General features: G+C 43.5%; 1 protein-coding gene across 3 annotated transcripts in view; it reads left to right on the top strand.

Moving 5' to 3' along the window:
• The first annotated feature begins 601 nt into the window (after positions 1 to 601).
• The window catches only part of TRAK1 (trafficking protein, kinesin binding 1), a 97,325-nt gene continuing 75,569 nt past the window's right edge, over positions 602 to 22,357 (top strand). For 2 of the 3 annotated variants that reach the window (XM_015410466.1, XM_015410465.1), the window contains exons 1-2: positions 602 to 858; positions 19,230 to 19,424. The gene's annotated coding sequence lies outside the window, so the exon portion shown is untranslated. The remainder of the gene's footprint in view (positions 859 to 19,229; positions 19,425 to 22,357) is intronic. The other variant, XM_015410467.1, reaches the window with a different exon arrangement.

Genomic DNA, 22,357 nt, shown 5'->3' with positions numbered 1-22,357 from the left:
CCCTGCGGTACCCTACTGCTTGCTACCTGCCTCTGTGAAAACTGCCCATTTATACTCTCTGTTTCCTGTTAATTAACCCATCAGTGGGGCGGGTGTACCTGTCACCCATAAGTTTGTTTCTAACAGGCATTTCTATAGCTTAAAATCATCTTACTTGTGAAGAATCGCAAATGAGTGGATGATACTAGTTGTGGCAGTTGTCCCCAAGTTGCCTTCAGCCGAAATGAGCATTAATGCAAGGAATTATACGCTGCTTTTTAAAAGATGCTGCCTGGATCTTCTTTCTCCTGCTTTTGTATTTATCATGACTAGAAATTGATTACCCCTGGCTGTATCTCCAGCGTATCTCCCTCCGACTTTGTATGGAAATGTAGATGTTAAGAGATGTTTTTAGCATCTGACAATAAAATAATTTTTGCAATTATATGCTGTATTTGGCACCTGCTGTGCCTCAGTCATTTATCTTTCCGTGTTTGCCAGACTGATCTTGGTATTGCTTGGAATCTCTTGATTTTAAGGAGCCCGAACTGAATTAATTTTTGCGGTGTATGTTTTGCAGATCTCTCGAGGAAGCCGGCAAGAGCCCAGAGTGAAAGCTGCCTTTCATCCCTCTGCCAGACCCAGTCTCCAGCACTGGCTCCCCTGATGGCAGTTGGCACTTCACTGTGAAACCTGCCAAGCTGGACGCCACAGCTTTGAACGACTGCACTTTGGCCACCACTGTGCCCTCTCCTGACCCAGCCAGCCATGCAGTCCTAGCCTGTCATGCAGGCATTCACGAAGAGCACTATGTAAGTGAAGCCGTGGAACACGATGCCTCAGACTACAGGGAGTACAGAGATGCCGGCACCATTACTGGTAGGCAAGCAAACCTGACTGTTCCATCTCTTTGCTCTGTGGCGGTAACCTCCCTCCCCCCTAGATGAAGTTAAGAAGTGGCTAAACTACATTTTGTAGAGGGAAAATGGTATATCATTACATTTCATCCGTAGTTCCAGTATAGAGGAAACAGTACTTTAAGCCTTTGCAGGTGCGAGAACCTTTCAGAATGGTCCATGTTTCCAGGGTTGCATGGATAATTAACACCTCTCCGATTTATTACATACAGTGAAACGTGTGTGAATGAATTGCATTGCATTTCTTCTGCTTTGTCAAGGTAGCTAGCAAAAATTACCACTTTCTCAGAGCCCTGGCTTGAAGGATGGGGTAATTTTGGTATTAGGGGTGATCTTGCGTATAGCAAAGGTGACATGTGGTGCCTTGAGCGAAATATGGACTCTGCTCTTGATTGTATAACAATATTTTCTTATGCGTTGACCTTGCCTATACTGGCTGCAAGGGTTGGACCCAGACTCCCCTACCTTCTCACATACAATCTGTATATTGTACATGCATTTTTCACCTCCCCACTGGTTTTGGGTGTTTCTCAAATGTAATAGAGCTCCGTGTTCCTCCTGCAAGAAACAGAATTAGGAAGAGTACAGATGTAGACTGACTACCAGTAATGTTTTTCTTCTGAGCTTCACGTTTGGGGAATGGAGGGCGCGGGGTGGACTGATTATTTTTCAGCTATGCAAGTTAATTTCTCCCAAGATAGGAAAGCTCAAGGATGGTGGCATCCAAGTACTACTGGGGGTGAAGGAGAGAAGGAGAGAAATCTTTCTTCCGCTGCAATTCACAGAATTTATGTTAATGGTGAACGTTAGGCATTTTTGTGGTTTCAAAAAGGAACAATGCAGGTTCCCATGGTTTTTCTCCTTGTTAGTAAAGGCAGGATCAGTATTCTCAGAGGGTCCTCAGTTGGCTACCCTTCTAGTGGGAGCAGAGGGGTTCAGGGCTACATGCTTGTTGCTCGTTGCTCAGTAGTCATGTGATGACGCTGGCATATCTGTTTGGATTTGAAAGTCCCAGGTAAGCAGACAGCCTTGTGCCACTATTTGCTGTTGTAACAAGAAACATCAAAAAAACTAAGATCATGGCATCTGGCCCCATCACTCCTTGGCAAATAGAAGGGGAAGTCGTAGAAGTAGTGACAGACTTCACGTTCCTGGGATCCCAGACCACCGCAGACTGTGACAGCAGCCAGGGATGGCAAAGGATGAGATGGTTAGACAGTGTCATAGATGCAACGAACATGAAATTGAGCAAACTTCAGAGGATGGTGGAAGACAGGAGGGCCTGGCGGGATCTGGTCCATGGGGTCGCGAAGAGTCGGACTCGACTGTGTGACTGAACAACAACAAGAAATGACATCTGCTCTGGGCAGGTTGCAGCAAAAAAGACTTTTTAAAGTGTTCCCTTGAGGGCCAGAAGAATCTATCTTAATATCCTCTTTCTGTTTGCGTGCCAGAGCAGCCCAGCTCATCACAGATGATCATTTGATAATGTTCCATAGAAGGAAATGCCAGACTCTTGCTTCTCTCATCCCCTGACAAGTTGAAGACTTATGGCTCTTTCTTTAGCATACATTCTCTGAGATACTTTGTTCTTTCATGATGTCATTTGGCAAATCTCTGAATGGCTGTTTAAATATGCAGCGCTCATTATTTGATGATAAAGAATGAGACAGACTATATTGGGCTGGCTGGCGTAAGCTTTTGAGCGCTTTGAGGTTCTTAGACATTTTTAAAAATCTGGAGTTTAATGCTGAAGGCATGCATTGGTGCGATTACTGATCTCATAAATTGTTGTCTACCCAACTTTCAGCTCGGTCATGTTTTCTCTTGTTTCATTTCTCATGACTGGCAGTTTTATTCATTTCAGAGTACTCTGGTTGTGTCGGGGTTCCCATTTTCCCAGCCTGAAGTGGCCTGGGGGTTTGATCCATTGGGGAATCTGGCATGTATCCCAGGGAACACCTTAAGTTTCAGGCTGGGAAAGTGGGACAAGAGGGGAGGCTGAAGCTGCTTCTCCACATGTTCCGTGGTCCTAATTCAAACTAGGCAGGGGGTGACGAGGGACTTACTGGCAGCAAACTGATGCCTAGGCCTCTGTCACTGGTGATGCACTGATGTCACTTCCTGTGCTCACCAGAACCAATGTCATCATGTCACCAGCGACATGGGGACGCTCTGGTATTTGGGCAAAAAACTCTATGGCAGAAGTCGTTTTTACCATAGTATTTTTGCCCAAGCTCCAGAGTGCCCCTGTGTCACCAGCAACATGATGATGTCACTTCCTGTGTGTGACAGAAGTGACGTCACTGCATTGCTACCAATCAAAGCCAGGCTTCAGTTTGCTGCTTGTAAGTTCCCTCCTAGCCAGCTGAACAGTGCCAGGGGAGGGCCCCCAAAGGGGTCTGGGAACGCTACTTAGCCTACTATGCTCAGGACTCTTTGTTTGTTATATATTTCATGGGTCACTTTTCAGTTTTAAAAAAGCACTTAGAATAGAAAAATGCATTAACACTCCCGTTCTCTAACAGCCGCTGCTGGAAAGGATCTTTGTTAGTGGTTAGGGAAGTCCTAAGATGGTAGAACTCAAAGAGCCACTTGTAGTCTCTTCAGCAACCTCTTGTGGAGTGCCTGGAACAAGCTTCTCGGGAGGGCATTATGTACTCCTGAGCCTGTGTGGTGTGGTTAGAGTGCCAGACTAGGATCTGGAAGACTCAGGTTCAAATCCCCACTCTGCCATGGAAACTTGCAGTGTGACTTAGGGCCAGCCGCACACTCTCAGCCTATCCGACATAATAGTTATTGTGAAGATAAAAATGAGAAGGTAAGAATGTTGTAAGCCACTTTGGGTTCCCATTGTTGAGAAAAGTGAGGTATAAATTAAGTAAAATTAAATTCTTTGGAAAGCCTCTCTTCCAAAACCCACTCCTTTTAGGAAAGCCCAGACTTGCCTTGTCTGCACTTCTCTTACTGTGGCCCATGATCCAGTGTTCCCTCTAAGCTGAGTTAGTGTGAGCTAGCTCACAATATTTTTGAAAGCCCAGACTTGCCTTGTCTGCACTTCTCTTACTGTGGCCCATGATCCAGTGTTCCCTCTAAGCTGAGTTAGTGTGAGCTAGCTCACAGTTTTTTAGCCTCCGGCTCACACATTTTTGTCTTAGCTCAGGAAGGAGGGCCCCAGAGCAAACTAATTCATGCAGTAGCCAAATCGCTTGCTCACAACTTTAATGCCAGTTGCTCACCAAGTAGAAGGGAGGGAGCATTCCTCGTGACCATTCCTGTACCACTGCAAAAAATCGACACGGTGGATCAGTTGAGACTGTGTCGCTGAAAGGCCGTAATACACCCACCAAAAAACTATGAGGCAGGTTAGAGAAAGGAGACAATGAAGAAAGAAATAAAGTAGTAAGGGTAGAGGCACAGGTTGCTTACTTCTGAAGAGCTGCTGCTGAACATCACACTTCGAAAACCATATTCTGACTCCACAATCCAGGCCATTTCTTTCCATTTATTTTTGGTCCTGGCCAATGTTCCCTCTAAGCCGTGGAGTCTTGTGAGCAAAAATCCTACTTTGTGAGCTGCTGGCATTAAAGTTGTGAGCGAGCCATTTGGCTGCTGCATCAATTAGTGTGCTCTGGAGCCCTCCTTCCTGAGCAAAGACAAAAATGTGTGAGCCGGAGGCTAAAAAACTGTGAGCAGGCTCACACTGACTCAGCTTAGAGGGAACACTGGTCCTGGCTGCAGCAAACACTGGGACTGTGGCTGCTTACCCAGTTACATTCCTCCTATCTGACAGGTGATGCTGACTTCATGTTGTTCATGTTTTATGACTTTCAAAGAGTTGACAAAAATTGCCTAGGAGGGGATGATCACTTCCTTCTTGTAAAACATGTTCTTAAGAGGCCTGCTTCCCCTTTTCCTGAATTCTGTTTGACTAAATAGTGTTTAGCAACTGTTGCTTAATTTTCGGAAGCCCAGCTAATGCATATTGCCACTTGACTGCTTCTGCTGTCTGAAATGCTGTGGCAGCTTGTTTTTCTGTTGCCTTGCAACAAGCCAGCCTTATTAAAATTATCTGCCTGGAAATGTTTAAGGTGTGAGGTCAGTATTTGTACATACACAAGTGTAGGTCTTTTAAAAACCACTTTAGGTAGAGGGGGAGGACCCCGAACTAGAATTCCCTTTGGGAAACGAGTAAGTTGCTTGCAGTGGACAAAGTTCAGCGACAAGTATATATAACTTATCTCCTGGGCATAAATACTTGATTAGAGTGAAGTTTTTCATAAGAAGGAACATGATGTTAGATTTAGTTGCTAAATGAGAATCTGCATTGTTACATAAAGATCCATTTATAATCAGCATATAGGGAATGTAAATGGAAAGAAAACAGAAATGTAGAATGGACCTGTGCAGTACTGTTCTAAAATACTTAGCTTGGCACAAATCTGAATTAAGTAATTTGGGTTGGAAACACTCATATTATTATTTCCATTGTTTGCTATGAAAAATGGGAAAATCTTCCCTCTCAAACATAGGGAAAGTGTTGAATCATAGTTGGTTGGGCTGACTGTAAAATGTCAGCCCTGGTTCTTAACGGATACCCTGCAGTTCAAGTAGTACATATTTGTACCATTACGGTAAAGCCCAATAGCAGAGAAGCTCTGTTTCACTTTCTGTTTCCACCCCGCTTTGGATGGACAGAAATTGCATGCGTGAGCTTCCATGCAAATATGTATGTCGCATTATGGCATTTCCGGAGTCCTAGAATGCTTTCACACGTTTTTATACCATGCTTCCTCCAAGGAACTCAAGGTGGCATACAGCTTTTTTCCTGTGTAAATGTGTCTTTATACAACTCTGTGAGGAAAGTTCGGCTGAGAGTGTGGGACTGGCTCAGGACTGCCCAGTGTGCCTGGTGGGTTGAATGGGGTCTCGAGCCCAGATTTCTCCTGGCACTGGCACTCATTTGTGCATTAAAATGTCCCTGTATAAGGAAAGCCTCTGCTCTGCTCTTGAGAGTAGACGGTCAAGAACCAGGGTGCAGCTTATGGGAACACGTCCAGTCTGTTAATAATGTTGGCTCATCGGCATCAGACAGCTTCTAAAAGCACTCCCTTCCCAGCAACCTGGAATAAATGAGACTGTGAAAATCACTTGGCTAGGCAGACTTGGCCCTTACTAAGAGCTGCTTTTATGGGTTACGTCACAATTTCCTGCACAGAACTTAATCTCTTTACAGAAAATAGCATGCATAAATAAAATAGCATTCCTCCCAGGAGGCAACAGCCAAGTGCTTTTGTATCCATCGAGCCCTACTAGCATAGCAGGACACATCTGCCGCAAGGGAAGAGTCACCCAAAGAGTGATTAACACTTGGAATTCACTGCCACAGGAAGTGGTGGCGGCTACAAGCATGGACGGCTTCAAAAGGGAATTAGATAAGCATATGGAGCAGAGGTCCATCAGTGGCTATTAGCCACAAGGTATAGATAGGGGCTCTGGGGCAAGTGATGCTCTGTCTTCTTGGTGCTTGGGGGGGGGGGTCAACAGTGGGAGGGCTTCTAATGTCCTGGCCCCACTGGTGGACCTCCTGGTGGCACCTGGTATTTCTGGCCACTGTGTGATACAGAGTGTTGGACTGGAAGGGCCTTTGGCCTGATCCAACATTGGCATCTCTTACATTCTTCTCAGGGTTTTCTGGGGGGGAGGATCATTATTCTGGCATTTTGCTGTTAACTAGATAGTTCTACCCATAAGTAAGAGGATGCAAAGTTGTTTCTGTAAGATTTGCATATAGTGCAAGAAAAATGTCCAAGTTCAGCCGAATTTTGTGTTAAAGTGTGAACCTTTTGCCTCAAAAGAGAAGCAGTCTGCTACCTATTGAACAGTGATTAGTGCTGATGGTGAACATTTTCACTACTGTGAAAACAGTGATTAACATTGACTTTCTGGCTAGCTGGACGCAACATTGATGAGTGCAGGAGGATAAAAGGTTGTCTTTGGGATGAAAAAAGCTCAAGGTTACCTGTTACTGTGACCTTGTGTGTATCTGTGTTGGCATAAGCTTGCTACTTATTTTAGATGTTAGGTAGAAACTCAGTTCTTCAGTTCACTTCTCATTCTTGCATTCTCAAGTGGTTAGAAATGAAACTATATCACCACCTAGTGGTCGTCTGTCCTCAGTGGTGTTTGCTTCCAGTAAACAGTAGCTATCTATGCAGATCCCACTAGAAAGAACTTTCTCAACAGCAGCAGCGTGATGCTGTTTATTATGTCCAATCCAAATGTCACAAGGTATAAAGCAGTTTTTTAAGTCCCCCAGGATCCATACAGGACAGTTCTGGTGTTCTTGGTAGCTTGCCCACTGGAAAATAAGCTTTTTTGGTGTGGGAGATCATTTTTTTTTAATTTCAGCTTCTGTTTTGACACTGTCTGTTAGAATTGTGCTTGAGACCACATTTTTCTCCCTTTTGGGATGTGGCTTAATTTAACTGTATTTCCTTTGACAAAATAAAGAGAACATACACTGGTGGAAAACAAGTCCCACGTTTGAGTTAAGGTCACTTCCATATGTTCTGAAATTTTCCAAAATTTATAATACTGTATGTGTGTGTCTATGTTATATTACTTTAAAGGCGCCCTATCTTGGAAAAGTAAAATGCCATATTAAAAACTGTAGTTCTAAACTGTCATTACAAACCACTGTGTATATTTGTTGCACATTCCATTTAATTTGCCATTTGCTGATCAATCAGCTACCAAGTTAATTTGCTTCATCCTGCAGGGTGGTGGATATATGTTGCCTGCTCTCTAGGGCATCGTGCCAGCTTTTGATGGCCCAGAGAGCGCTTTATGTACAGGTGAAGGTCCCTCCATACTGTATGACAAAAAAGCCTTCCAAAGCTGGTGCTCTCAGTAGCCTGGCACTGCCACTCCTCCCACAGGAACCTGTCCTCCTTTAAAGATCCTCTTCAGGTGCCCTGTCTTCAGGAAGTTAGGTGTGTGGCACGCCAGTGATGGAACTCCATTCCCAGAAATATCCGTCCGGTGTTGACTTTAGCTTTTAGTGGCCAAGTCAAAAATTGTGTCATTTTCCTGAATTCTTGATAGATGTTTTCTTTGTTACATTAGAGTATTTTAGATAGCTAGATATTTAGACAGTTCAGCTAGACTTTATTCCTGTTGGCTAGGTTAATCTAAATCACTTTGAAGCCTTGAAGGCCGAAAAGGTGTGGTGTTTTATATAAACAAATTAGGGCACTATAAAAATTTTTTTGCATTCTTGCTTCTTTTTTCAGGTTTTTGACGCTGCTTTATAAATAATCAGTTGCAATGTAAAGTTTAGTTCCTTTCCTCCTATGTCAGGTTGCTGAGGGCTTTCTTCTGTTATTTACTATTTAAAGGTGACTCTCTGTGGAGGTTAGAGGAAACTGTCCAGAGGGCCAAAGAAATGCTGTTTTTACAGCTTCCCACGATCAAAAAAGTTCTGCTAGGATAGAACTCTCAAGGCCTCTAAAAATATTAGAAGATCATGTTAAGTATAGCTGGTGTATCCATGTCTTTAAATACCTATTTGTGAATCAGTTAGCTATGTACTGAGTCAGATAAGGATTTCCCATTAGCCAAGTCAAATCAAGGCTGATGGCAACATTTTGTAATGTCAGAGAAGAAAGCCTTTTGCCTTTTACAGTGTACAGTACTGAGGTCTATACTAGGATCCCTACACACCAGTATACATGATCAAGAGTTTGAGGAGGGTGTTGGGGTTTTTTAGGACATTCTCTGGTGGTTGTGTGTTTTCCAGTGTCTGGCTTATCGTTCTGCATAATTTAATGTTTTGCAGAAGAGCATCTCAAGGGACCAGGTCTAATTTATGAGTGCCCTGACTGTCAAGGGTGCAGTTTTATTATACAGCAAGCCATTTTTATGCTCCAGTTGTGCAGCAATAAGATTTCTGAACACCAGACGGCACTAGTGCACCCTTCTAATATGGCTTTGTTAATACAATAGGAGATGCGTTGGAAAGGAAGATGTTTATTTAAGGGTATCCTTCAGTTATGATATGTCGCCTGACAAACTGCTGCCCTCCCCTCTTCATAACTCCAGCAGTTCTCTGAATCATTCACTATGGAGACAGGCTTACCTCCTAATTGCAACACGATGAAGTTGTATGCTTCTAAAACTGGCTTAAACGCTCTCAAAATAGTCACAGGTGAACTATGTATCGATGCCTTTGATAGAGACAAAAGTTTCACTTGCAACCAAGGGCAAGAGAAACAGACAGCCCAGTTTATTGCATGACATGAGGCATTGGAGAGGCCCAAACTGCCAGAATCGCTAAAGCAATTCCGTAACCTCAAGTATTGTAAATCAGCAAGTGCTAGTGCTCTGTATCAAGCAGCACCTTTGTTGTGTTCTTGTTAGTCTTTCTGTGAAAATGTATATGCTTCCTCTTCAGAGACCTGCTTGGGGTGGCTTTAAAATTAAACCCAAATAAAATCATTAGGAAAAATTAACAAATCATTAAAAACGCAGAGCATAAGCCCATAAAACCCCAGAACTTCACTTAACCTTCGCTTAACGTTTTAACCTTGAATTTAAGTTTCAAAAGATTTAAACAGGTCCAGAATGTGGAAATATCTCTCTCGGTTGCCAGCACTTGGTGACAGTAGCAGCTTTCTCCATTATCTCTGGCAACTGTCTGCTTTTTTTTCTGACTTCACCACCAGCTGCACAGAGTGGTTTGAGACTGTGTTATTTATTCGCAATAGAAATATTTCTAGACAGGCAAGATTTTGATATTGCACATGTGCAGGTGCTATATGTGCCTTGCATCTGGTATGTGATGCTCTTTAACATGGAGAAGGGCTTCTGTGAGCTTTATAGGAATGGAGAATGCATGTAGTAGCTATGTACCAGCAAAGGTCTTTGCAAAGTGCAGCAGATTTTTATGGCTCTCTATTTTCTTATTGGGATAATTGGCCATATCTGCTAAGCTAAAAATAAATTCTGGAGACCTGATAAGTATAATGCGTTCATAGTCCAGCAAGCAAACAGGCATAGCTGGGAAAGGAGGCCAAGGTACAGTAATGAATTGCAACTTTTTGAGAATCCAGAAATTTTAGGACTTGCTCTGAGATTAGCTTAACATATTTCCTACCTTTATTATTTTTCGAAAAATCCAGCAATCGAAATCAATCAAAAGCAGAATGAATATAATAGTAAAATATCATTGATGTTAATAGGTTAGATTTTCACCCATGGAACACAATTTGCCTACCTCCCCCCACCTAGAGCAGCCTGAAATGCCCACTGAAATCCTGTTCTTGGTGGAGAGAGGACCCCGCCCCCAGGAACAAGATGGGAGGCATTTCAGGCGGCGGAGGACTCATGCTCTCCATGGGTGGATTCTCCCAAAGGTCCATCCTTGGCATGCACAAAATGCCATGTTTTGACATTGTTCCTCTGTCCCTTGTTTTTTTTAAAAAAGAAAGCAGCTATTCTTTTTCCAGGAATAGTCATTGGTCCTTTCAGCTGCAGTAAAAACTGGTTAGTCCAGGGGTGTGCCCCCAGGAACAGGATGGGAGGCATTTCAGGCGGGGGAGGACTCATGCTCCATGGGTGGATTCTCCCAAAGGTCCATCCTTGGCATGGGCAAAATGTCATGTTTTGACGTTGTTGCTCTGTGCCTTGGTTTTTTTTTTTTGGTTTTTTTTTAAAGAAAGCAGCTATGCTTTTTCCAGGAATAACCATTGGTTCTTTCAGCTGCAGTAAAAACTGGTTATTCCAGGGGTGTCAAGCGTATGGCCTGCGGACAAGATCTGGCCCCTGCAGGACTGCTATCCACCCCACGAGCAACTGGCTCTCTGCTGCTTCCTGCTTCCTGTTTCCTGCATTGCAGCTCCTTTTGCTGAGTCTCTCCTATTTCCTGCTTCACAGAGGACAGAAAGAATGCCAAGCCTCTCTTCCCTTGATTGGCTGAGGGGTTCTTCCCCTCCTCCTCCTCCTCAACAATGTTTCATTCCAGGTATAAGCTTTTGTGTGCCTGCACACTTCTTCAGAGGGGGTGGGGAAGAGAGAGATGGAGTCCCATGGCACTCGGAGAGATCCCCCTTTCCTGTTCTAACAGATGGGGTGGTGGAAGAAACCCAAAAACACAGCTTGCATTCCTTATTAGTGAAAGGAAGCAAGAGTACAGTAGCACCTTAATGACTGACAAAATTAGTGGCAGGGTAGGAGCTTTCATGAGTGACTGCTCACTCCTTCAGATACAGCTAGAATGGGAGTCCATCTGTCCTTATATCTTGGAGACTGAAGTGATTTCAGACGCCAAATGACAATAGCAGGCATTGGTAATGAGAGTAGAAACCTAGGTCTCAGTTCAGTCCTGGAGTTTGCATTGTCTTGAGCTTCATGATCAGTTGCAATTCGATAGTCTCTTTCTAATCTCTCTTTGAAATTCCTTTGTGGGAGAACTGCTACTCTTAGGTCAGCAACTGAACATCCTGTAAGGTTAAAATGTTCCCCCATTGGTTTTTGAATGTTGTGGTTTCTAATAGTAGTAGAAAGACTAAAAGTCCAGTAGCTCCTTAAAGTCTAACAAAATTTGTGGTAGGGTATGTGCTTTCATGTGTCACTGCTCACTTCTTCAGACTTATTTCTATTCCATTTATTCTTTGCATCCTCCTGGACTGAATTCTCCTGTACCAAATTGAGACCTAGGTTTCCTGTCTCATTAGCAATGCTGATAACTCCATGACTACAACCCTCTACATATCACACCTAATCCAGTCATGCCTGCTATTGCCATTCAGCATCTGAAATCATCTTTATAAAGTTTATATCTCCAGTACCTTGTGTTACATTTTATGGCACATATGGCCCGCCCAACAAAGTGACGTTTGTGTTAGAACCCGCCCTTGTAACAAATGAGTTTGACACCTCTGGGTTAGTCTTTACTGACCTGGGTAGCCCAGTCTAGCCTGGTCTTGGAAGCTAAGCAGAGTCAGCCCTCACTAGTATTTGGATGGGAGACCTCCAAGGAATACCAGGATTGTGAGAGGGAGGCAGGACACAAGGTAAACAACAGGTTCTGGCTAGCAGTGGAAACATGTGGAGAAGAAGAGTCCAGCCTTCATCACTAGACAATTAGACTTTTTTTTTAATCAACCTGAAGAAGACCTTTGCACTCTGATTCTTTTCCAGCCCAGATCACTATACCCCAAGCTACTTTTTTCACTGCTGAGGGAAAAGATATAAAGAGCCTTCAGTTTGCCACAATTAACTCTTAGACAATGGCAGCTCTTCTTAAGCAACTCCTGACCACATGGCAGGACACAAGGAAAACGACAGGGCAACTGGTGTTGTCTCATTCGGAGATTCTTCTGATGTTTAAACTGGTTTTAAAAGTTCTGACTAGCAGTGGGAACATGGGGAAAAGAAGAATAGGTAAATTACATTTTTTAAAAGCAATCTGATGTTTAAAACAGAATTGTTTTGGTAGAGGTTTGAAATGAATGAAACAGTCTTATATTAATTGATAAGAACTGATGGGGGGGGGGCAGGCAGATTATTATAGTTGCTAAAACTTCCATGTATATGTTTGGTACTGACTGCTGTAGTGGTCAGAGAAAAGGAGGTTGAGCACGGTTCCCTGGGAACCATTATTTTGTACTTGGGAAATGACATTGTACTAAGTTTCCTATAAGAGAATAATTCCATCTTCTTAATGTTATGGCTGCATGTCCTATTTTTTTTTAAGTGGTGCTCTTATTACATATAGTGTATATAGTGTTTGTTCTGACGATGAAGGCGGGGATGGGAAGAATACTGGAAGGGTGATGTCTTGGTTGAGGCGGAACTGTAATACCGTCTTAGTGAGAAACTCTACACTAGGTTTTACTACCTTGTCTGGGTGGAATTTAATAAAAGGAGGATCACAATGCAGTGCCCGTAGTTTGCTTACCCGCCTGGCGCCTTGACTTCCAGAAAGCTTTTGATAAAGTTCCTCATCAAAGACTCCTAAGTAAGCTCCATAGTCACGGGATAAAAGGACAAGTCCTCTTGTGGATCAAAAACTGGCTAATTAACAGGAAACAGAGAGTGAGTATAAATGGGAAATTTTCTCAGTGGAGGGTGGTAAGCAGTGGGGTACCACATGGATCAGTACTTGGTCCAATGCTTTTTAACTTGTTTATTAATGATTTGGAGTGCGGATTAAGCAGTGAAGTGGCTAAATTTGCAGATGACATGAAGTTGTTCAGGGTGGTGAAAACCAGGGAGGATTGTGTGATCTGTCAAGAATGGGGCCAAGGTGGCTGACCTGGAGAAGCAGAGACAGTCAGCTAGGCACACAGAAAAGACTCTCGGGGACTTGTTAGCTTCGTCCCACTCTGGATCTGGCAGCCCCGCTGCTGTCAGGGAGCATGAGGGTCTAGGGGAAACAGGGCACCATGCTGAGGATAAGGGGAATGTGCCCTCAGAAGGGACCTCTTCCCCAGCTGGTGAGCGGCTCTCCTTTTGCACCAAGGAACCATCCCTGAGCAGGGTGGGAGGGGGGCTCTTGGTAGTGGGTGATTCGATCCTTAGGCAGGTAGACAGCTGGGTGGCGAACCCGCGTACTGACCGTATGGTGACTTGCCTGCCTGGTGCGAAGGTAGCGGACATTACGCGTGTTTTAGATAGGCTGGTAGATAGTGCTGGGGAGGAGCCAGTGGTCGTGGTGCATGTCGGCACCAACGATGTGGGGAAATGCAGTCGTGAGGTCCTGGAGGAGAAATTTAGGCTGCTGGGCAGGAAACTTAGGTCCAGGACCTCCAAGGTAGCCTTCTCAGAAGTGTTACCTGTTCCACGCGCAGGGCCGGAGAGACAGGCAGAGATCAGGAGTCTCAATGCGTGGATGAGACGATGGTGTAGGGGGGAAGGGTTCAGGTTTGTTAGGCACTGGGATACTTTTTGGAACAAGAGGGAGCTGTACAGGCGAGACGGTCTCCACTTGTCCCGAGAAGGAACCAGGCTGCTGGCACTTAAAATCAAAAAGGTGGCAGAGCAGCTTTTAAACTGAATATTGGGGGAAAGCCGACAGGAGATGAAAAGTCTCTGGTTCGGGTTGGCTCATCTGAGAGAGGTGAGGGGGTACCGGTTGCTTTTCTACAGGGAGGTGGATTGAAATTGTCCACAGAGGCCATGGCTGGTGACATGGACTGCCGGACAACGACTCGAGATAGCAAGAGGAAGGATGCAGGCTTAACTTGTAAGGGAAATTACAGCTGTTTCTATACAAATGCTAGAAGTGTCCGAGGTAAAATCGGGGAGTTGGAGTGCTTGGTGTCGGAGGGAAAAATAGACATTGTGGGTATTTCTGAAACTTGGTGGGATGAGGAAAATCAGTGGGACACAGTGATTCCCGGTTATATATTATATCGGAAGGATAGGGGGGGAAGGGTTGGAGGTGGGGTAGCTCTGTATGTCAGAGAGGGTATAAAGTCTAGAAAGATTGAGAGGCTAAGTGAATTGGATTCGCTTCTGGAAGTTCTATGGGTTGAAATAGGGGGGCCAAAAGGAAACTTAACACTGGGAGTTTGTTATCGCCCACCAGATCAAAAGATAGAGGAGGATTATAAAATGATGAATGCCTTAAAGATAGCAACTAGACAAAAACACTGTGTAATAATAGGTGATTTTAACTACCCACACATTGATTGGGTCAATATGTGTTCTAGTCGGGAAAAAGAGATTGAGTTTCTAGACACTCTAAATGACTGTGCTATGGAGCAGATGGTCACGGAACCTACCAGGGGAGAGGCGATCCTTGATTTGGTCCTAAGTAACACTCAAGACCTGGTGAGAGATGTAAAAGTGATTGCACCGCTTGGAAACAGTGATCATAATGTTGTTGAGTTCATCATTTGTACAAATAGAGAATTGGCCAAAAAGACTCACACAACCATTTTTAACTTTAAAAGGGGTAATTTCTCTGATATGAGGGGACACGTGGGGAGGAAACTGAAAGGAAAAGTAGAAAGGGTCAAAACAATTGGGGAAGCTTGGGATCTATTTAAAACTACGATCCTAGAAGCTCAAAAAATATATATTCCGCAGGTTAGGAAAGGCACAAACAGGTATAGGAAAAAGCCTGCATGGTTAACAAACAGAGTAATGGAGGCTGTAAAAAGTAAAAAGAATTCCTTTAAGCAGTGGAAAGCTAGTCACAGTGAGGCTGATAAAACGGAACACAGGCTATGGCAAATAAAATGCAAGTCTGAGGTCAGGCAGGCAAAAAGGGAATATGAGGAGCATATAGCAAAAAACGTAAAAACCAACAATAAAACTTTCTTCAAATACATTAGAAACAGGAAACCAGCCAGGGAGGCAGTGGGGCCCTTGGACGACCAAGGGGTAAAAGGAGTATTGAAGGATGATAGGGAAATGGCTGAGAAGCTAAATGCATTTTTTGCCTCCGTCTTCACTGTGGAAGATGAGAAGTGCTTGCCCACTCCAGAACCACTGATTTCAGGAGGGGTGTTGGAAGACCTGAGTCAGATTGAGGTGATGAGAGAGGAGGTCCTAAAACTGATAGACAACTTAAAAACTGAAAAATCACCAGGCCCAGATGGCATACATCCGAGAGTTCTGAAAGAACTCAAATGTGAACTTGTAGATCTCCTGACAAAGATATGTAATCTTTCCTTAAAATCTGCCTCCATTCCTGAGGATTGGAAGGTAGCTAATGTCACTCCCATCTTTAAAAAGGGTTCCAGAGGAGATCCGGGAAATTACAGGCCAGTCAGTCTGACGTCGATACCGGGTAAATTGGTGGAAACCATTATTAAGGAAAGAATTAGTAGGCACATAGATGAACAAAACCTATTGAGGCAGACTCAGCACGGTTTCTGTAAGGGAAGATCTTGTCTCACTAACCTGTTAGTGTTCTTTGAGGGGGTGAACAAACATGTGGACAAGGGGGATCCAATAGATATTATTTACCTTGACTTCCAGAAAGCTTTTGATAAAGTTCCTCATCAAAGGCTCCTAAGTAAGCTCAAAAATCATGGGATAGAAGGACAAGTCCTTTTATGGATCAAAAACTGGCTAGTTCATAGAAAACAGAGAGTGAGTGTAGGTGGGCAATTTTCTCAGTGGAGGGTGGTAAGCAGTGGGGTACCGCAGGGATCAGTACTTGGTCCACTGCTTTTTAACTTGTTCATTAATGATTTGGAGATGGGAGTAAGCAGTGAAGTGGCTAAATTTGCGGATGATACAAAGTTGTTCAGGGTGGTGAAAACCAGTGAGGATTGTGAGGCACTCCAAGGGGATCTGTCAAGGATGGGCGAGTGGGCGTCAACATGGCAAATGGGGTTCAATGTGGCCAAGTGCAAGGTGATGCACATTGGAGCCAAAAATCCTAAATATAAATACACATTGATGGGGTCTGAACTGGCAGAGACTGAGCAAGAGAGAGATCTTGGAGTTGTAGTGGATAACTCACTGAAAATGTCGAGACAGTGTGTGACTGCAATAAAGAAGGCCAATGCTATGCTGGGGATTATTAGGAAGGGTATTGAAAACAGATCAGCCAATATAATAATGCCCCTATATAAATCAATGGTGAGACCTCATTTGGAATACTGTGTGCAGTTCTGGTCACCACACCTTAAAAAGGATATTATAGCTTTGGAAAAAGTGCAGAAAAGGGCAACTCGAATGATAAAAGGGTTGGAACACTTTCCCTATGAGGAAAGGTTAAAGCGCTTAGGGCTCTTTAGCTTGGAGAAAAGACGACTGAGGGGTGACATGATCGAGGTTTATAAGATTATGCATGGGAAAGAGCAGGTAGAGAAAGAGGTACTTTTCTCCCTTTCTCACAATACAAGAACTCGTGGGCACTCCATGAAACTGCAGAGCGGTCGGGTTAGAATGGATAAAAGGAAGTACTTCTTCACCCAAAGAGTGATTAACACTTGGAATTCACTGCCACAGGAAGTGGTGGGTGCTACAAGCATGGATGGCTTCAAAAGGGAATTAGATAAGCATATGGAGCAGAGGTCCATCAGTGGCTATTAGCCACAAGGTATAGCTAGGGGCTCTGGGGCAAGTGATGCTCTGTCTTCTTGGTGCTTGGGGGGGTCAACAGTGGGAGGGCTTCTAATGTCCTGGCCCCACTGCTGGACCTCCTGATGGCACTGGTATTTCTGGCCACTGTGTGACACAGAGTGTTGGACTGGATGGGCCTTTGGCCTGATCCAACATTGGCGTCTCTTATGTTCTTATGTTCTTATGTTCTTAAGTTCCCAGAACCAGGTAAACAACAGCAATAAAAATCACCAGGAAAACTTCCAGGCCATTTGCCCCCTCTCCCTTCTCCTTGCTCATTTCCCCGGTGCCGTGCAGGCAGCTCCAGTGGAGGGCAGGAGTTTTGCTGCTGGCGTAAGAGACCTGGCCTCCTAAGTGGCACAATTTCAGCAGCAGTAAAGCTCAATAATAATGAGTTCTGATGTAATAAATGTTGTCTGAAAGCTTCTGGAGCCTCGTAGGTAAGGGAATTCTATGTACCACCTCTCATTACTGCCAAAGGCCGTAGATCTTAAAGGGAACATCTCTCCAAAAAGGAGATTAATTCCAACAGGAGGAATTGCACTAACTGAGGTTGCTTACTCTGGCCTGGGAAATTCCGGAGATTTGGGGTGGAGTCTGTGCTGGGGATGAATTTGGGGAGGGATTTTGCCTTGAATCTATGGTATACCACAGAGTTTGCCTTCTGAAGCTGCCATTTTCTCCAGGGGGACTGATCTCTAGAGATCCATTTGTAATTCCAGAAGAACTCCAGGCCCCAAGTCAAGGTTGGAAACCCTAGCACTGACCTAAGTGGTCAAATGCTACCTCCTATGCTATGGAACAGTCTTCCGGAGCTGGTTAAGAGGGTGCTGTGGAAGGTCAGTAGTTCAGCAGTTCGAGACCCGAGTTGCCGCATGACAGAGTGAGCTCCCGTCTCTAGTTCCAGCTCCTGCCAACCTAGGAGTTCAAAAGCAAGAAATTCCAAGTAGATAAATAGGTACCACTTAGGTGGGAAGGTAACAGCATTCAGTGCGCCTTGGTGTTTAGTCATGCCGGCCACATGACCACGGAAATGTCTTCAGACAGCTCTTCGGCTTTGAAACGGAGATGAGCACCGCAACCCTAGAGTTGGACTCAACTGGCTTTCGAGCAAGGGGAACCTTTACCTTTACTATGCTATGGAACAGTTTTCCAGAGCTGGTTAAGAGGGCGTCCAGCCTCCAGATTGTCAGGAACAGCTGTAAAGTCAAATTGAATTAGAGTGCATTTGAGGACATGTGAATAGAAAGCTGTACTTGAGTCGTTTAGCTGGATGGTTTTTATCCCTTTGTCTTTCAGTGGTGTTATTAGAAAGGGTGGGCCTGTTGAATGGGATGAGCTGTACCTTGTCTTTGGCAGTACAATTGGACTGGCTTTTTTGGCCAAGGGCAGCGTTCCCTTGAATCAGTTAAATTGTTGTAAGGTTGCCTTGAGGGCTGATTCAGGAGGAAGGTGGGATAAAGTTCTTTTAAATAGAGTTTAGGAAGGTGTTCTGATTTGCAAACTTGAAGTAAATCCTAGGGTGTTTAATGATATCGATTTCAAGTTTTCGGGCTGCTATTAAAAGTCTAACTTTAGTGTTCAGGTTTCTAATTATGTACACAAGATCAATAATACCAGTCATAATTTGCTTTGTGGGGTGGAGTTTGTTTGTGGTTATGAAATGAGACCACTGTGTATGCCTTAGGCAGCCATCAAAAGATGGGCATTAGAAAAGTAAATTTATTTTTTTTATAAAGTGTATGTTTGTTAAAGTGCTCTGTTTTACAGCTAATGGCAAGATGCAAGGATAATACTTGTAGGTGCTTCATTAACCAACTCGATTACCCATCTTTTTACAAAACTCCATCATGGAAATCTGTGGATACAAATAATTAAAATAGAGGCAAAGTGGCCCTTGAAATCTTTTGCTGCAGTTCTTCCAGGGATCCACAGCTCTGGATGGCAGAATCACCACCTGTGACACCACTCGTGGGCAAGCTTACTGAGTATATAGAAGCAAGGACCAAAATAATGAATGCAACAGCCTTATGACCAGTGCAGGTTGCCAGAGATTTATTCCCCCAATTTTCATGCCAAATGCTTTATTTTCTCCCCCCCCCCAAATGTATTGCTGCTTGCATTGGACGAAATGTTGGTAGTGGGATGGCTGACATGGCTTATTATTAAACCACAAGTGTTTTGGGTTTTTTGTTTGTTTTTTCATTAAATACAAATCCCATTTTGTCTCTTCACTCTTCCTAGATGTGTGCAATAGTACTGATCTTCCCGAAGTTGAAATCATCAGCCTGCTGGAAGAGCAGCTGCCCCACTACAAGCTAAGAGCAGATACAATCTATGGTTATGACCACGACGACTGGCTTCATACGCCTCTCATTTCTCCTGATGCCAATATTGACTTAACAACTGAGCAGATAGAAGAGACACTGAAATACTTTCGTAAGTCCAAATATGTATGTTTGTGGTCAAATACCTGTAGGATAGATCTTGTGTCCTCTGCCAAGATATCTCAGTATAGCATCTGTTCTTGGAGGGGGGGGGATACAGCATAAGAGATGGGTCAGTCTGAAAGCTGATCGCTATAGGATACCAGTCATGAACCTAAGCTTGGTCTTTCTGTGAATGCATTTTGTGAGTGTATATACATAACAGACAAACCAGCATTTCTGCTGTACAATGCAGATAAAATTTTCCACCCAACTAAAAGCGGTTTGAGCATAGTTTGCGTATGTTGGTCTCCACCCAAGTTTGTAGTTGCCTTTGGCTTATGATAGGGTGAGCAACTAAGGCTGCGTTCCTGAATTCCTTCTGACCTCAGTGGGATTTCTGCAGCACATGTTGAGGATTGCAACCGAAGTTACATCATAAAGGATGAACAAAAAGCATCAACAGCTTTGGGAGTCAAACACCAATTAAAAACAAATTAGAATACCCTTGAAATCCTGTGGAATTTGTATAGAGGCAGAATAAATGGCTGAACAAGGTTATAATAACCAGTAAATGGTTTCCCTAGTGGTTAAATATAATGAAATAGTACGTTGAATTGTGCTTTACTTGTAAAATTGTAACATTCTGCTATTTAAATTTAATTATATGGCTTTGGTAGAAGTCTTATGTTTACTTTCTTCAACTGGTTGGGGAAGGTTTTTAATTACCTCTTCTTTGCAAACGGTATCTTATTTACTTATCTATCTGGAAGTTCTGGTTTAGAGTCTCTTATCTGGGATGTCTCTTTTAGATCAGAACTTCTTTTGCCACTCAATCAGCTTTTCATAGTAAATGGAATTATGGTAATCAGCTATGAAAAGCTCCATTGGGTAAATCATTATGTGAAACTGGAAATATCAGTGCATGTAGTTTGCTGTTGCATGTAACAATGCTTCATTCAGATGCCAGAAACAAACCTCTGTCTGGACATCACAAGAAACTAGAGTTTAAGACTGATAAATTACCTGTGTTCAGTCATGCTCCATGCATTATATGAGGAAGCATGCATAACCAACCTCTAGCTGGATTTGTACCCATTACAAGCAGAGGTTTGTTTTCTCATGTCTGAATAGAGTCAGAGAGTCTTTTAGCACCTTAACAGCTAACAAATGTATTGTGATATAAGCTTTCATGAGCCTGAACCGTCTTCATCAAATACATAAAGTGTTACTTTTAATCAGCAGGACTGGTTGTGTGCTTACATGGAGACAAACTGAATATTGTTGGTATGAGGGAGTGATTCCAGATTATGTAGACGTATAGCATCAAATCTTTATATGAATTTTGATGCCTACATGAAAGGTTATGTTCTTGTCCTTTAAAATCTGTGGATTCAATATATCATATTATTTTTGACTGTCAATTTCACTCAGCCGTACGCAAAGAAATGTTGTCATCTTTATTTCCTCCTAATTTTAGTTCTTATAGGGAAAAGGCTATTCAGTATCTATTAAAGGATGCTAATCCTAATATTACAGCTTTAGTGGCCAAATTTCTTGCCAAAGCAGTCAAAGTTAGATCTATTCTCGTAAAGGAATGATTCATATTGTTTATTATGTTCCTAAATATCCATACTTTGTTATTGTATATCCATGTATCTTACTGCTATGCCATTAAAGGTATTTGACTTTGAATTTTGATGGGTCGGATCCACCCTGGGTGGGGTTGTTAGGCATGGCCCAGCAACCAGTGGAAGATGGGGGCTGGCAGGGAGGTACTTACTATGGAGTGGGGGGCAGTAGTCTTTGTCATTGCACAGTGATGTCACTTTGGACATGAACTGGAACTGTCAGTATCACACTGGGGTGACACTCTAGCACTTGCCCCAAAACTCTATGGACTAGGATTGCCACTCCCTCATTTTGCTGGCCTGCTTTTACCCACCAATCAAATGAGTGTTGGTGAGCATCAGAAAGAATTACCAGGAGCTTGTCAGCCTTTAGTAGGCATCTGGTAAACCTAAGTCTGGAGGCTCCCCACTATACTTTATTCCTGAAGCATAGTAATTTTCAAACTTGAATGTCCAGGAAATTGAAATACCTTTCCCCCAGGGGTTTTTAGATGGCATGCAGGTGACTGAGCCTTTGGTGGTATGGCTCATGATGTTGGATCTTGTGACAGTGCTGCTTGAGTAGATACGGAGACATGATTGACAAGTAACTTGTTGCAGTGGGTACTTCCTCTATCATATCTCTACTGAGTGGTCAATTGTTCCTTGTGAGTAGTTCATATTGGGGTGCTTTCTGTAAGATCAGGCCTTCTCCACCCCTTCCTAGCCCACGAAAAAGAAAATCCTTTTCCAGGAGAGCCTTTAGATCATCAATGGTTTATCTGGGACCTCCAGATGACGCCAGAACTGTTGCCTTCCTAACATGTCTGCCCAGTAGAAAATGAGTCACGGAGATCAGTCTTGCCTTGCTCATTTGGATAATCCCTTTCCCTGCGTGGTGTTATGTTTTAAGAATGCTTGATGTAAATCTTGCAGGAGTGTCTGTTTGAAGAAGCAGTTAGAGCTTGGCTGCAAGCAAGGGTATCGCATAGTTTGTACTTCATGATATCTGGAAGCAATTTAGGCCATTGTTGTCACTTGGTTTGTGGTTTAAAAAGACTTAAGGCAGAACTAAAGCTTGCAAGTAGGGCTGCACCAAGAGCATCATCATGGAATTCACTGTCACAGGAGGTGGTGGCGGCTACAAGCATGGATGGCTTCAAGAGGGAATTGGATAAATATATGGAGCAGCAGAGGTCCATCAGTGGCTATTAGCCACAAGATATAGATAGGAACTCTCGGTCTGGGGCAAGTGATGCTCTGTATTCTTGGTGCTGAGGGGGCAACAGTGGGAGGGCTTCTAGTGTCCTGACCCCATTGGTGGACATCTTGATGG

The sequence above is a fragment of the Gekko japonicus genome, unplaced genomic scaffold (genome assembly GCF_001447785.1).
Source record: "Gekko japonicus isolate JY-2015 unplaced genomic scaffold, Gekko_japonicus_V1.1 scaffold2102, whole genome shotgun sequence".
Taxonomy (NCBI): Eukaryota; Metazoa; Chordata; class Lepidosauria; order Squamata; family Gekkonidae; genus Gekko; species Gekko japonicus.
The sequence above is the reverse complement of the archived record's forward strand: the minus strand, read 5'-3'. Positions and strand labels throughout refer to the sequence as shown.